The sequence below is a fragment of the Anolis carolinensis genome, unplaced genomic scaffold, assembly GCF_035594765.1.
Source record: "Anolis carolinensis isolate JA03-04 unplaced genomic scaffold, rAnoCar3.1.pri scaffold_8, whole genome shotgun sequence".
In the NCBI taxonomy this organism is placed as follows: Eukaryota; Metazoa; Chordata; class Lepidosauria; order Squamata; family Dactyloidae; genus Anolis; species Anolis carolinensis.
The window spans coordinates 4,146,172-4,157,053 of NW_026943819.1; positions in this window are offsets into that span (position 1 = coordinate 4,146,172).

Below are 10,882 nucleotides of genomic sequence, written 5' to 3' on the forward strand. Positions count from 1 at the left end.
TATGTCAGTTTGATACCACTTTAATGGCCTTGCCGTTGCCCTATGGATTTGTAGGATGATGTATCTTCCCCTAGAACTTTCTGGCAGAACATTATTGGGGCTTCGTTGGTTCCAGCAAACCCCAATGGAGAACAAGGACCCTTTCACAACATACTGGGCTATGATTCACGTAAACCTTGATGTTGAATCACGGCACTGCTGAATTACCACAAGAGAGTATTTTCCAAGCTGCTTGGAGAATACAGTGGAGAATTGACTGCATAGTATTATTTAGTGGGGAAAGAATTGGAATGGATGGGATATATTGAAGCCTTTACAGCCACGATTCCCCTGCTGCACTTGCAGAGTTAACCACTCACTAGTGATTTGTGCCTTTTCAAAGGAGTCCCTTCTGCCCATCTTTTCTTGATCTTGCTTTGTGTCAATATGACAATCTATTATTGCTTTGCATTCACTCCGACCCCTTATATAATACTGTTCCATGGCAGGGGTCACCCTCTTTGCTTTGGTGGTCTTTGTACTATCTATGTGACTCTTTGGCCATTAAAACAACCCTTTTTTCACAAAAAGAGTTTCTCCTGCTCTTCTTAAGCGATTATCTTACACAATTAATGCAATGAGGTTTTGATTTCATCCTCCGATTAATGGTTTGGGACAGAATGGGCTCCACATAGATATGGAGTCTTGAAAGCTGTGTAGATTTGCAGCACTGTGTTACAGGGTTGTTGTATGTCTTTCGGGCTGTGTGGCCATGTTCCAGAAGTATTCTCTCCTGACGTTTCACCCACATCTATGGCAGGCATCCTCAGGCTGTGAGGCATGGATAAACTAGGCAAGGCAAGGAAAAAATATATATCTGTGGAGAGTCCAGGGTGTGGGAAGAGTCCTTTGTCACTGGGAAGCCAGCATTAATGTTTCAATGTGTTGTCGAAGGCTTTCATGGCCGGGACCACAGGGTTGTTGTATGTCTTTCGGGCTGTGTGGCCATGTTCCAAAAGTAAGAATGCTCCTGACGTTTTGCCCACATCTATGGCAGGCATCTTCAGAGGTACATACCTCACAACCTTTGAGGATGCCTGCCATAGATGTGGGCGAAATGTCAGGAGAGAATACTTCTGGAACATGGCCACACAGCCCGAAAGACATACAACAACCCATTAATGTTTCAGTTAATCACCCTAATTAGCATTGGAAAGGTTTTGTCTCTTGCCTGGGGGGCATTCTTTGTTCAGTCATTAGCCGTCCTTGGGGCTCCTCTGCCCTCAGAGTGTTGCTTCCCATCTACTGTTCTGATTTTTGAGTTTTTTAATACTGGTAGCCAGACTTTGTTCATTTTCATGGTTTCCTCCTTTCTGTTGAAGTTGTCCACATGCTTGTGGATTTCAATGGCTTCTCTGTGTAGCCTGACCTGATAGTTGTTGGAGTGGTTCAGCATTTCTGTGTTCTTAAATAATATACTGTGTCCAGGCTGGTTCATCAAGTGCTCTGCTATGGCTGATTTCTCTGGTTGAGTGAGTCTGCAGTGCCTTTCATGTTCTTTGACTCTTGTTTGGGAGCAAGTGGACAACTTCAACAGAAAGGAGGAAACCATGACTGTGGACTCTCCACAGATATATATTTTTTTCCTTTCCTTGCCTAGTTTATCTATGCCTCACAGCCTCTGAGGATGCCTGCCATAGATGTGGGCGAAACATCAGGAGAGAATACTTCTGGAACATGGCCACACAGCCCGAAAGACAACCCTGTGATCCCGGCCATGAAAGCCTTCGACAACAGCACTGTGTTACTTTGATAAAAGACAATATGGAAATTCCCCGAGGAACGCCAACAGTGCCGTAGGGAATGCCTTGATGCTTATCTCTGCCACGCAGAATGTCTCTAGGGGAAAACACGATAAGCCGAGAAACCCTGGCAAAAATAACAGTCTTGGAGCGGCTTAGAGACTCGCTTCTTCCACAAAAATAATAAATCTGTTTGTTTAAAGGTGACACGAGATGGTCTGTCTGCTCTGCAACAGATGCTCACAGCTGGAAAACAACATTTTCCTCTCCAAAAAAACAGTTTGAAACCCACAGGGAAGTCCAATCGGGTCAGATACAAAGACGTCCCTCTTAATATATGCCTTTTAAAAATATATATTCCAAAGATGGTTAAAGTCAAGGTGTAGCTAAGGGCAGAATGCAAGCATTGGAGTTAAAACCATACTATTAGAAAACCCTTTAAACTGCAAAAACAACACAGTACCTCCTGGGATAATGCATGATTTTTAATATTGGCAGATTTGGGAGGGAAGAAACTGGATGATTATGATGATGATAGTTGCAACCTTGGGCTAACTCTTACAAAACCGTGGTGCATCTTTTGTAATGTTGGGGAAGGTGAAGGGTGTCTGGCCCAAGGCCAGGAGGCGATATTTGTGCCCCAAAGGAGCATAATCGCTTTAATCTGGCAGGCCATCCAAAGAACAGCATATTTTGGATCTGTCTGGAGACTTAGCGCTGGCTTATCTCCCCAAAAGGTTGTGTGAGCAATAAAAGCATCAAGATAAAGTCGGCTCAATCGAAGGGTGGCTGTTCCCTTGGCAACTGGATCCTGGCTTGAAAGACACCATAACGGAGGAATAATAGCCAATATAGTTTCCACACAAGAAGTTTGCAGTTTGGAGAAATTCTTTTCATGGAGGTTCCAACCTCCCTGTTTGGGTTTGGCCTTGGGAACTCCATGCCACTAGGGTTGTGCATTCGAGATAAACCTTGGCCTGTTTTGTGTCCCCGCTTTCGGTGAGGGCCCTGATCCATTTTTTTGGGAGGGCAGATACTGTTTTCGCTCTGGAGTACCGAAAGATTCATTTTCTATTGGCCTATTATGGGGGGGGGGGGGGGGGACTTCCCAGGCTCCCCTTCCTATGCGCTTTAAGGAAGCCTCTTCTTACCTGATGTTGCTTTCTACTTTAGAGGAGGCGCTTGGCTGCAGGCATTGGCAGGCACACATACTTTCTAGGCCTGCACACCATACACACACTCTTTTTAGGAGAGTGTGCATGTGGTGTGCAGGCTCAAAGCGCGCACACCTGGCAGTGCCTGCAGCTGAGTGCCGCTAGAGTAAGAAATTGTTATTCTAGAGGAGGTGCTCAGCTGCAGGCACTGGCAGGCGCACATACTTTCTGGGCCTGCACACCATACACACTTTCTAAGGAGAGTGTGCATATGGTGTGCAGGCTCAGAAAGTGCACACCTGCCAGTGCCTGCAGCTGAGCGCCTCCTCTAGAGTAAGAAATTGTTATTCTAGATGAGGCGATCAGCTGCAGGCACCAGCAGGCACACATACTTTCTGGGCCTGCACACCATACACACATACTTTCTAAGGAGAGTGTGCATGTGGTGTGCAGGCTCAAAAAGTGCGCACACCTGCCAGTGCCTGCAGCTGAGCACCTCCTCTAGAGTAAGAAATTTTTATCCTAGAGGAGGCACTTACCTACAGGCACTGGCAGGCGCACATACTTTCTGGGCTGCACACCATAAACACACTCTTTTTAGGAGAGTGTGCATGTGGTGTGCAGGCTCACAAAGTGTGCACACCTGCCAGTGACTGCAGCTGAGTGCCTCCTCTAGAGTAAGAAATTGTTATTCTAGATGAGGTGCTCAGCTGCAGGCGCTGGCAGGCGCACGTACTTTCTGGGCTGCACACCATAAACACACTCTTTTTAGGAGAGTGTGCATGTGGTGTGCAGGCTCAGAGAGCGAGCACACCTGCCAGTGCCTGCAGCTGAGCGCCTCCTCTAGAGTAAGAAATTGCTATTCTAGATGAGGCGATCAGCTGCAGGCACTGGCAGGCGCACGTACTTTCTGGGGCTGCACACCATACACATACTCTTTCGAAGGAGAGTACACATGTGGTGTGCAGGCTCAGAAAGGGCGCACACCTGCCAGTGCCTGCAGCTGAGCGCCTCCTCTAGAGTAAGAAATTGTTAGTCTAGAGGAGGCACTCAGCTGCAGGCACTGGCAGGCGCCCACACTTTCTCTCCAAGGCTACACCAAGCCAGCCAACCATGAACTCTTTCCATTCCAAGGCATTTTAAAGAGAGTTCCCAGTTCCAGGTAAGGAAGAGTGATGACCTCCTGGAAGAGGAGAGTAGTTTTCAGGAAATTAGGCTTTACATTTTGTTTGCTGGGGGATCAATAAAAAAGATTAAACTGTGATGCCGAGAAGCAGGCTTGGAGCTGGGATCGGCTCCCGCTTGCTTTCATGGCGAGCTGATTTTCACAACGGGATTCCCATTACATGCTCCTGAAGTACCGAAAGAAACAAAGGAAACGGGAGAAACGGATTCCGTGCAGAACTCTACTTGCCACCACAAAGGTATGGGACCTGATTCAATATTTGGGTGAAACGGGATTTTTGAAAAAGGCTCAGATCACAAATAACTCATTTTGAGCTAAGAATTTTGCCAATTAAACGGACAGCATTTTCGCATGACGTGCAATGTAAATGCGTCCAACTCCCACTTGCCCCAGAGAGATCTTATTCTTAAATTGGGGAAAACTCCTTGGGACAAAAGAGAAGGAATGAATGGCTTTATTCTGCTCCTAACTCTGCTAGGAATAAATGAATGAATGAATGAGCCAATAAATCAAGTTTTTTTGGGGAAGAATGGACCGATTTATTCCAAAATGACTTTTGTAGGACTCTATGTGGACTGAAGTGACTCTTGTATGGTGATGTTTGTGAATCACCATTGGATTATTCAGTTTTTTGGATTTCCCAAAAAACCATATAATGTCCCATTTGTTCATATGCATGATGCAGCGTTCGCCATAGGGAACCACGTCACTCGCCCTGTGGGAGTCTGTGGTTTTGCAAAAAGAGGTCCAGAAAGAGAGGATATTTCCATACAAGTCCCTTGCAAGCAACTCAGAGAAAGCAAAGAAAAAGGCATTGACATCCATGCTGTCATGGAGGCCCATACGTCGTTGGTTTCGTTTGGACCGTTTTGGGATCGGGAAGGCTGCAAAAGGGCAAAATAACAGGGCGGACGATATAAAGCCGGAAGCTCAGGAAGGAGACTTTGGGGTTAATTGTTTTAGCAGATGTGGAACTGCTGCAAAGCTGTTCTATATTTCCATAGGGCAGGTTTTGTGTCATCCAGCCATACATTGTCAATTTCCTTTTCTCATTAGCCAAGAATTATTCGTGGTGGAAATGTCTCATTTCCAGACAGGGCACTTGGGACAGATCTACCGAGCCGGAACATTCCCTTTAGTCAAAAAACAACACTAGTGTATGAATCTTGTGTGTTTTCTTTCCCTTCCACAAATGATTTATATCTTACTAGCTGTACCCGGCCACGCGTTGCTGTGGCGTTGTCTGGTGGTGTTGGTGAGAAATTGTTGAGGTAGTGGTGGTATTGAATGTCTGTTGTATGGTTGTCTTTATGTTTAGTATGCATTTGGTTGTTTGTGTACTGTGAAAGTGGTGAGGATAGAGGGGTCTATGTCCCTGTGTAGTATTGTATAGTATTTATACGTTGTCCATGTGTTGTGAATGCTTGGATTGTGTCCTGCTGCATAGTAGAAAGGGTTGGGCTGGATGGCCCTTAGGGGTCTCTCCAAACTCTTGTGCCTGTCCCCTGGGCTGAGTAGGTTGCTAGGAGACCAAGTGGGCGGAACTTAGCCTTGTAACTGGCAGCAATTGGATAAAAACAATTATTCCTCTCCCTCTAATTAGGACTTTATTTTTCTTTTCTTTTTGTTGTATCAACCTAGAGCCGTGGATGATGGGTTGTGTTGTCAAATTTCGAGGTTGGGGGGCCTGTAGTTTTGTTGTTTTGTCCGCTGCCCTGATGCCATCACTCTTTTATATATATAGATGGACCTTCTCCCACACTGCTACTTATAGTGTGGGTCGTGTAGTGCTAATGTTCATGATTATTTTCCTGAATTATTACATTAGTTGTTGGTATGTGTGGACAATTTTGGATCTATGAATATTTTAGTTTTTTGGAATTCCAGATAAAAAATGCTCAAATACATATATGTATGTGTAGGGTGAAGGCTCCTTCTTTGGAGGCTTTGGATGGCCATCTGTCGGGGGGGTGCTTTGAATGTGATTTTCCTGTTTCTTGGGGAGGATTGGACTAGATGGCCTGTGAGGTCTCTTCCAACTCTATGATTCTGTAATTCTATGTATATATATACACACCGCAACACAATTTGTGGAAGCCTGGATCCCTTGGGCAGACCAAGAGCCCCAGACAGCTGGGATGGTGCATTGAAAACACTGGAAAGGCTGCATCCTGTCCTTCAAGCTGTTGGCAAGGACCCAAACCTAGAAAAGAAGGTATATCCTGCATCCTCACCTCCATATTGGAAGGATGGGGCCAATCTAAATAAAGATAATAAATAATACATTCGATTGGACTCCAAATTCAGCTCTACAGTGGGAATTTGGTATCTACAAGGCTTCCAGGACCTCCTTTGGATACCAAAACACCATGGATACTGTAGACGCCAAATCTGGTATTATAGTGAGGTTTCCTTGGATACCAAACTCCATAGATGCTCCATTCTCATTATATACAATGGCAAAGTCAAGTGGCATCTCTGATATAAAATGGTGAAGAGCTCAAGTCTTTCTAGGCATGGTTGGTTGGATCTGTGGATGCAGAATTTTTGGATATGGAGGTTTGATTATACGAGAGTTGAATGAAAAGTAATGCCTCCACCTTCATTACTTGGGTTTGGATGGGAATATTTTAATAAATCAAACACAGAAATAATCCTTAGGATGTGCTCTTTAACTACCACAGGTTAACTTCACACAGGTTTTTGAATAAGTACCACCTACTGTACGCTAAACCCTTATACTAGCGGTTTCTTCTGACCAGTTGTACCTGTTGGTTAACTCCTCGACCTAGCCACAGAGTTCACCCCAGTTTAAGGTTCTCCCCATTATCTTACAGCACCTTAACTCCCTTCATGTTTACAAGTTTCACTCAGTGAACTTTGCCCAGTCCATTGTATGATTTTTATTACTGTGTTTTATCATGTGTTTTATAATGACTGTGATTTTATTTTATGCCTTTTAATTTTATTTGTGTGTTTTTTGTATTTGATACCACTGTATGCTTGTTTTATATCTGTGAGCCACCTTGAGTCCCTCTGGGGAGATGGTGGCGGGGTATAAAAATAAAATTATATTATTATTATTATTATTATTAGCACTATTCACTTTTCCACATAATCACCAGACCATTGGATACATTTCTGCCAATGATGAACAAGTTTTCTGAAGCCGTCACATCCAACTCTTTGTTACACAAGTCAGATGTTCCCACCTCAACATCTTTAAACTTATTCGCCCAATGACACACAGGACTCACATCAACACAATCACCATAAACAGCTTGCATTCTCTGATGAATCTCCTTTGGGGTGACACCTTCTGCTGTCAAGAATTCAGTGACTGCATGTTGCTTAAGTCGCATTGACTGACCGTCTGTGCAGGGTTCCATACTTCGCACTTTAACAACACAACCCTTCAATGGCAAGGCTTTCCGCCAAATGGAGCTAACTGTAGAGGAGAGTCTACTGAACAAGCCACTACCTGCTGCAGACCAGGACTGCCCTCTGTTGAGGAATTACGAAGGTGGAGGCATTACTTTTCATTCAACCCTCGTACTTCCAAAGAGGTATCCTTCTGTTAAGCAACGATCTCTTATTCTAGCCTGGTGCTATCATCATTGTAAAGGACTATGAACGTCTAAGGTTCTTTCAGGCAGGTGGAATCTTTTTATCCCACCGTTGCCACCAATTTGGAAAGATGCAACCACCAAAGACTCAGGGAGGAGACCTTTTACTTTTTTTTTTCTTCCTTCTTCTTCACTTTAGATGGTAGCGTAACTTGGTTTAGAATATATGCGACAGAGGCTTAGATGTTGGAAGAACAATAACAAGTTTATTCAGGCACAGAGCTTAGTGGTTACAATGATGTTTCTCACTTAGGGGTATTCTTATTAACAGTTACAATACTAGAATGAGATGAATCAACTCTCTAAAGTATCACTTCTTTTACTTAAAGTAGTTAAAATTTCTTCCTCTGCTCCTTTTAAACTGTTACTTCAATGGATCCCTGTGAGTCCAGCTGGGATTGGTTCCCAAAGTCTGAAACTTGGACTATCCAGTGACTTCAAACCACAGTCACCCCTGTGATATACTATCACAGATTCTCTGTGCCTTTCCAGGACACAGACTACATTAAATAAGTCACCAAATTAATCTGAAACCAACTCAAGATGAACAATTGAGTCTCCTTGATCTCATCAACCTGGAATCAGTCTTCCCTGTGCCTTTCCAGGACACAGACTACATTAAATAAGTCACCAAACTTATTTAAAACCAACTCAACCCATCAACCTGGAATCAATCTTCCCTGTGCCTCATCAGAGCACAGACTGACTTTCTTTTTTAAACTCTGCACTTTCTTCAACTAAAAGGCAGTTGGCTCCGCCTAGTTCTCCATGGCAACCAGCCTCTGAGTGCTGAGATGCAATAACTATAATACTTACCCTTTTAAAACATAAACACACAATTAAACATAACATCTGTAAACCAAAATTCGTACTTCATTACAATCATCACCATTTATTTGGGTAGCACCTTCAAGGTGACAAGGAAAAGGCAGGCCCATTGGACTCAGAAGGACAACTGCTGGGGCGATATGCATTTCTGTGGATAAGGGGAATTGTAGTCCAAATTTAACTGGGAAGAGGCAGCTATGCAGCAACCGGGGTGATCGGAGAGATCTTTTGCTTGATCTCAGGCCCCTCTTTCTCTCTCTTCCCGAATATTATTAAAAATGTTCCCTTTATTTAAAAGAAAATTGGTTAAAGATATTTCACAGATGGTACATGACCCCCAAAAAGTTAAATTCAATGTATAAAAATTACCAGAATAAGTGTTGGAAGTGTAAAAAGCAGGAAGGGACATTTTTTCATACATGGTGGACATGCGAAAAGTTACAAAAATTTTGGAAAATGATCCACGTAGAGTCACAAAAAATTTTGAATATGAAATTCCCAATGAAACCTGAGTACTACTTATTGGGAATATTAGACACATCGCTGAAATTAGATACTAATGATGATAAACTATTTATGTATATATGTACAGCAGCAAGAATAATAATCGCAAAAAGATGGAAAACTGAAGAGATTCCGCAACTGGAACATTGGTTGGAGAAAGTAGAAGAAATAAAGGACATGGACAAGTTAACTTTTTATTTGAAAACAATTAGAGGAAAACTGATCAAAAATACAAATTGGGAAAAATTTGACTTATACATCAAGGAAAAGTTAAAACAGTAAATTGAACCGGGACATAGTAACAACTATATATTAATGAATTTTTTTCCGAACAGGGGATAGGATGGAAGTTTTCACTGTACCCTCACCCTTTTCGTGTTGATCCTTATGTGTTTGTTCCCTTCCACTCCCTCCCCCCCCCTTTTATCTCCCTTCCTAATTATCCCTCACTGTCACTTGTTTTAAATTGTGTCTATGTATATCACTTACCCTTCAATAAAAAAATTTTTTAAAAAATGTTCCCTTTGATGTGAGCCGAATCTCAGGCCTGATATACCGTATGCATCCCCTGGGCCCCTCTTTTCCTGCCCTCTCCCCATCTGCTGCTTTGTCTGGACGGCTTGAGCCCAGAGCGTGCGGCAGGGGGGTCAGATCAGGCGGCAATTTTAATGAGGCTGGGATATGTTTTGCTGTCAATTTGGCCTTGGAGTCCATCAGAAGGTGGGCTGCAGGCAATGTATTGGGAGCCTCCCCGGGGATCCTTCTTATCTTACAAATTGGGGAGGCGGCTGCCGTCTCCTTTCCCCTTTCCTTGCAAACCCAAGGAAGAGAATACGGTAATGCGCAGCTGAGACCCCAGACCTAAGGAAAGCAATTGTATTTGTTGGCAAAGCACAATGGGTACCCAAACCCATACTTGTTGGAGAAGGTGCTTTTTACGAAGTCCTTGCTAGCAATCCCACAGAGCAAGTGTGTTTACCATATATACTCGAGTATAAGCTGACCCGAATATAAGCCGAGGCAGCTAATTTTACCACCAAAAAAAATTGGGAAAACATTGACTCCAGTATAAGTCGAAGGTGGTAAATTTCAGAAATAAAAATAGATACCAATAAAATTACATTAATTGAGGCATCATTAGGTTAAATGTTTTTGAATATTTACATAAAGCTCAAATTTAAGATAAGACTGTGCAACTCTGATCAAATCATTATTCTCATCTTCTTCAATGTAAATGTGCTTATGTATCCTTTTAATAATAAATAGAGTAAAATAATAAATGCAATAATAATAATAATAATACAGTAGAGTCTCACTTATCCAACATAAACGGGCCAGCAGAATGTTGGATAAGCGAATATGTTGGATAATAAGGAAAAGCCTATTAAACATCAAATTAGGTTATGATTTTACAAATGAAGCACCAAAACATCATGTTAGACAACAAATTTGGCAGAAAAGTAGTTCAATACGCAGTAATGCTATGTAGTAATTACTGTATTTATGAATTTAGCACCCAAATATCACGATATATTTAAAACATTGACTACAAAAATGTGTTGGATAATCCAGACGGTTGGATAAGCGAGACTCTACTGTAATAAGATCAGAGTGAAATAACACTCAAATTTAAGATAAGACTGTCCAACTCTGATCTAATTATTATTCTCATCGTCTTCAATGTAAATGTGCTTATTTATCCTTTTAATAATAAATAGAGTAAAATAATAAATGCAATAATAATAATAAGATCAGAGTGAAATAATAAATGTATTAATAATAATAATAAAAATAGAGTAAAAT